Below are 5,700 nucleotides of genomic sequence, written 5' to 3'. Positions count from 1 at the left end.
TATATCCTATAAAAGGTTTTAAAAACAATTCAATTCAGGCCGAGCGCGGTGACTCATGCCTGTAATCCTAGCACTTTGGGAGGCTGTGGCAGGAGAATTGCTTGAACCTAGGAGGCAGAGGTTGTAGGGAGCTGACATTGCACCATTGCACTCCAGCTTGGGCAACAAGAGTGAAACTCTGTCTCAAAAAAACAAAACAAACAAAACAAAAATAATAATTCAAATTTTGGAAAAGATAATACATTCATATGACCCAAAATCTAGAAAGAATGGGCACAGTGGAAAGCCTCCCCAACTCTTTTTTTTTTTTTTTTGAGACAGAGTCTTGCTCTGTCACCCAGGGTGGAGTGCAGTGGCGCGATCTCGGCTCACTGCAAGCTCCACCTCCCGAGTTCACGCCATTCTCCTGCCTCAGCCTCCCCAGTAGCTGGGACTACAGGCGCCAGCCACGACGCCCGGCTAATTTTTTTGTATTTTAGTAGAGACGGGGTTTCAACGTATTAGCCAGGATGGTCTCGATCTCCTGACCTAGTGATCCGCCCGTCTCGGCCTCCCAAAGTGCTGGGATTACAGGCGTGAGCCACCGCGCCCGGCCTGGCCTCCCCCAACTCTTAATCCTCCCCAACCTGGCTCCTGGCAGGTGCAGATATGGATTCTTATCCACCTCTGATTTTTTGTGTGTGAGCCACCGTGCCTAGCCTATCATCATCTATATGTGGTTCTGAGCTTTGGGGTTTATTTTGAGGATACTCTGGGGCACAGAGTGGAACTGATCACCTGCCTCCATTCATGGTCTGCTTTCATCACTGGTTTGCACAAGGGGACGCTTTTACAATTATTTATTTATATTATCAACACATGAATGAGTTAGCAAATTCAAATGGTTCAGGCTGGGTGTGGTGGCTCATACACCTTGTAATCCTAGCACTTGGTATGCCAAGGTGGGCAGATCAACGGCTGATGTCAGGAAGTTCGAGACCAGCCTGGCCAACATGGTGAAACCTCACTCTACTAAAAAAGCAAAAATTAGCCAGGTGTGGTGGTGCATGCCTGTAATCCTAGCTACTCAGGAGGCTGAGGCGGGAGAATTGCTTTAACCCGGGAGGCAGAGGTTGCAGTGAGCTGAGATTGTGCCATTGCACTCCACCTTGGGCGACGGAGCGAGACTCGTCTTAAAAAATATAGATAGATAGATAGATAGATAGATAGATAGATAGATAGATAGATAGATAGATACCAATGAACCTTTTCCTTCCTAGGATGAGCATCTTTTCTAGAGATCAGACCCTGAAACCCCACTCTAATGAGCTCTGTATCCTTCAGCAAGTCATCACACTTCTCTCTGCCTCAGTTTCCTCATCTGCAAGGTGGAGGCAATAGTGTTACCTTCCCAAAGCGGTACCAGGAGGATGAAATGAGATCGTGCACACGCAGCTGTTAGAACTATGCCTAGCCCGGAGCACGTGCTTCCCAAAGCTACCTTTCCTGTTCTCCTTACCATCTCTCGAGTATTTCAACATAGATAACTTCAGGAATCCAAAGCATTGAACACTAGGAGGAGAGAAAAAAAAGCTTAATTCCAGAGGTTGTTCAAGAATCTATCTACCCATGGGAGGGCTGCGTTTGGTGTTCCCTCTTTGTCTCCGCCTTCTTTAAATAATGAACTAAAGTCTCTGTTTCTGCAGGCTGCACAAGTTGCCTAAGGCCATCGGGCCAGGGCAAACCTGGGCCATTTATTCTCCCTCTTTCAGCCTGTTCCTGTGTTTATACTACCCTGTTTAGTTTAATGCACATCCCAAGATTACCCCTAATACACATCCTCAGAAATGTTTATGGAAATTCTTATAAGCAAACGGCTTTATTTCCCTTGAGTAGCTGCAGATACAAAGCAGCGGTCACTTTTTTTATTGACAGACTTAAACACCTCGAGATACCCCCAGCCCCCACCCTGAGTAGATCTGTTACCCCAGCCCACCCACACATCCATCGTGGGATTCTGCAGTTATAAGAAGCCAAGACTTGGCCACTCTGGATCCATCCTAGAGTCCCAGCCCCTGGCCATTGTTCCAAAGCAGGAATCCTTTTTGTTTGTTTTATTTTTCTAGAGACAGAGTCTCATTCTGTTGCCCAGGTAGTGGCAGGATCAAAGCTCACTGCAGCTTTCCACTCCTGGGCTCAAGCAATGTTCCCACCTCACCTCGCTGGAACTACAGGCATGTACCGCCATCCCTGGCTAACTTTTTAAAACAATTTTTGTAGAGTCAGGTATGGTGGTTCACACCTATAATCCCAGCACTTTGGGAAGCCAAGGAGGAAGGATCACTTGAGGCCAGGAGTTCAAGACCAGCCGAGTAACATGGCGAAACCTCATCACTACAAAAAAATCTGCCAGGTATGGTAGTGCACGCCTGTAGTCCCAGCTACTTGGGAGGCTGAGGTGAGGGATCACTTGAGCCTGGGGGGTTGAGGCTGCAGTGAGCTATGATAGTGACTGCACTCCAATGCAGGTGGCAGAGCAAGACCCTGTCTCCAAAAAAAAAAAAATTTGTTTAGAGATGGAGTCTTGGTATGTTGCCCAGGCTGGTCTCAAACAGCTGGGCCTCAGATGATCATCCCACCTCAGCCTCCCAAAAAGCTGGGATCACAGTCATGACAACTGCGCCCCAAAGCAGAAATCTTGACAAACTCATAGACTTTTTGGTTCTTTCCTCTGCTGGTGGTTTTGTTTGGTAAGGGGCGGAAAAGAGAGAAGAGAACCACATGTCATTTTGTGTTTGCTTCCCGTCCCCAACCTCGGCAAAGATTACTAGATGCCTGTTAAGTGCCAGGCACCATTCTAGGTGATGGGGATTTAGCACTGAGCATGGGCGACCTCAGCTATCAGATCAATTACATTCTGATGGCAGAGGTGGACCATAAGCAAAACAAAGAAGTGCGTAATATAACTGCTGAGGGTGATTAATGCTGTGAGGATGGTATATAAAATAATGTAATTAGAGCTGGCCGGGTGCAGTGGCTCACACCTGTAATCCCAGCACTTTGGGAGGCCAAGGCAGGTAGATCATGAGGTCATGAGATCGAGATCATCCTGGCCAACATGGTGAAACCCCATGTCTACTAAAAATACAAAAATTGGCCGGGTGTGGTGGCGTGCACTTATAGACTTATAGTCCCAGCTACTCAGGAGGCTGAGGCAGGAGAATCGCTTGAATCCAGGGGTGGAGGTTGGAGTGAGCTGAGATCATGCCACTGCACTCCAGCCTGAGTGACAGAGCGAGAGTCCGTCTCAAAAAAAAAAAAAAAAAAAAAAAAGAAAAGAAAAAAGAAATAGGGAATCTTGGCCAGGCGTGGTGGCTCATGCCTGTAATGCCAGCACTTTAGGAGGCCGAGGTGAGCAGATTGCTTGAGGTCAGGAGTTTGAGACCAGACTGGACAACATGGCAAAAAAAAAATGGTGGGCAAGGAAGACCTCCTTGAAGAGGTAACATTTGAGCAGAGACCTGAATGAAGTAAGGGAGAAAGTTCTTGGAAGGGTATTCCAAGCCCAGAGAACTGCAAGTGCACAGGCACTGAAGCTGGATCTGCTTGTTATATTGGAGGAAAAAGCAGGAAGACATAACTAAAATGTAGTGATCCGGGGGAGAATGGTAGGAAGTCACGTTGGAGAGGCAGGCAGAGACCGGATCATTAGGGCCTTGGAAGAGGGCCTTAGAAAAAAGACTTGCAGATTTTGTTCTAGTTTTCGATGGAAAGCAATCCAGAGCCTTATGCAGGAAAAGATATGATGGGATCCATGTTTTGTTTTTGTTTGTTTCTTTGGAGTCTCGCTCTGTCGCCCAGGCTGGAGTGCAGTGGCATGATCTTGGCTCACTCCAACCTCAGCCTCCCAGGTTCCAGCGATTCTCCTGCCTCAGCCTCTCTAGTAGCTGGGACTATAGGTGCCCGCCACCACACCTGGATAATTTTGTATTTTTAGTAGAGACGGGGTTTCACCGTATTGGTCAGGCTGGTCTCAAACTCCTGACCTCAAGAGATCTGCCCTCCTCGGCTTCCCAAAGTGCTGAGATTACAGGCATGAGCCACTGCACCTGGCTGGGATCCATGTCTTTAAGGATCCCTGGCTCCTGTATGGAGGTTGATCTCTAGAGGGGGTGCAGTGAAAGTGGAGAAAACAAGCTAAGAGGTTACTGCTTTGTTCAAGAGACTGTCCGAGAGAACAGTACCGTCATCTCATCAGATCTAACTGATGAGATGAAGAGAAGCAATGGATTCAGAATATAGCGTGTCCTTGTCGGGGTATCCGGCAGGTTCACTAGTGGAGTGAAAGTGGCAATGATGAGAAGAGAAGGATCGTGGACAGCTTGAGTAACTAGGCTGGTGAGGGTGCCATTTTCCAAGACGGGTAAGATTGGAAAACGAGCCAACTGGATGGGGAAATTTGAGATGCCTGAAGACACTCAATGGAGTTGTTATGTGAAAGTACACTTTAGGTTAATAATAGTGAAAGTTGGCCAGGGGCGGTGGCTCATGCCTGTAATCCCAGAACTTTGGGAGGCCAGGCGGGCGGATCACAAGGTCAGGAGATTGAGACCATCCTGGCTAACACGGTGAAACCCCGTCTCTACTAAAATACAAAAAATTAGCTGGGTGTGGTGGCGGGCGCCTGTAGTCCTAGCTACTGGGGAGGCTGAGGCAGGAGAATGGCGTGAACCCAGGAGGTGGAGCTTTCAGCGAGCCGAGATTGTGCCACTGCACTCCAGCCTGGGCGACAGAACGAGACTCAGTCTCAAAAATGAATAAATAAATAAATAAATAATTTGCCCAAGGTGACACAACCTGGATTGAAACTCAAGGATGTCGGCCTCTGCTACACATTGAATTGTATACGGCCAAAAAGGAGATATTGGAGCCAACCTCTGCTATGCGTTGAATTGTATCTTGCCAGAAAGGAGATGTTGGAGCTCTGAGACCCAGCACCTCAGAATGTGTTTCTACTTGGAAACAGGGTCTTTACTGAGAGCCTATTCCAACAGGACTGGTGACATGTGGGAGAAATGTGGACACAGAGACAGACAGACATAGAGGGAAGATGACGGCAGAGTCACAGGGAGAAGACGGTCATCTACGAGCCAGGGAGAGAGGCCTGGCAGAGATCCTTCCCTCACAGCACCCAGAGAGCTTCAGACAACACATCTGTGCTGTGTAAGCCGTTCCATCTGTGGTGCTCTGTTACAGCAACCCCAGAAAACAAATAGAGATTCTTAATTGCCACGCCATGCTCCTCCTATAGTACGATTTCTCATCAGATTGTCTGTCTTCGCTGCTAAAACAGGTATTTCTGGATGGTAGAGATCATGTGTAGCTTGCATATTTAGTATGAGGTATGTAAAAGTCACCTCACAGATATTAAATTATTTGGCTACAGCTTTGAGCTTGGCCTCTCTCTTAAGGATTACCTTGCTATAGGGATAGGAAGCCATCGTGATATAAAGGCTTAAGTTTCTATAAGATTTTGATTTTTAATCTAACATGATATTAATAACTGTGCCCATCGGGCATGATGGCTCACACCTATAATCCCAGCACTTTGGGAGGCTGAGGTGGTGGATCACTTAAGGTCAGGAATTCAAGACTAGCCTGGCCAACATGGTGAAACCCTGACTCTATCAAAAATACAAAAATTAGCTGGGCGTGGTGGTG

This window comes from Rhinopithecus roxellana, chromosome 13 (assembly GCF_007565055.1).
Source record: "Rhinopithecus roxellana isolate Shanxi Qingling chromosome 13, ASM756505v1, whole genome shotgun sequence".
Taxonomy (NCBI): domain Eukaryota; kingdom Metazoa; phylum Chordata; class Mammalia; order Primates; family Cercopithecidae; genus Rhinopithecus; species Rhinopithecus roxellana.
Note: the sequence above shows the minus strand (reverse complement) of the source record.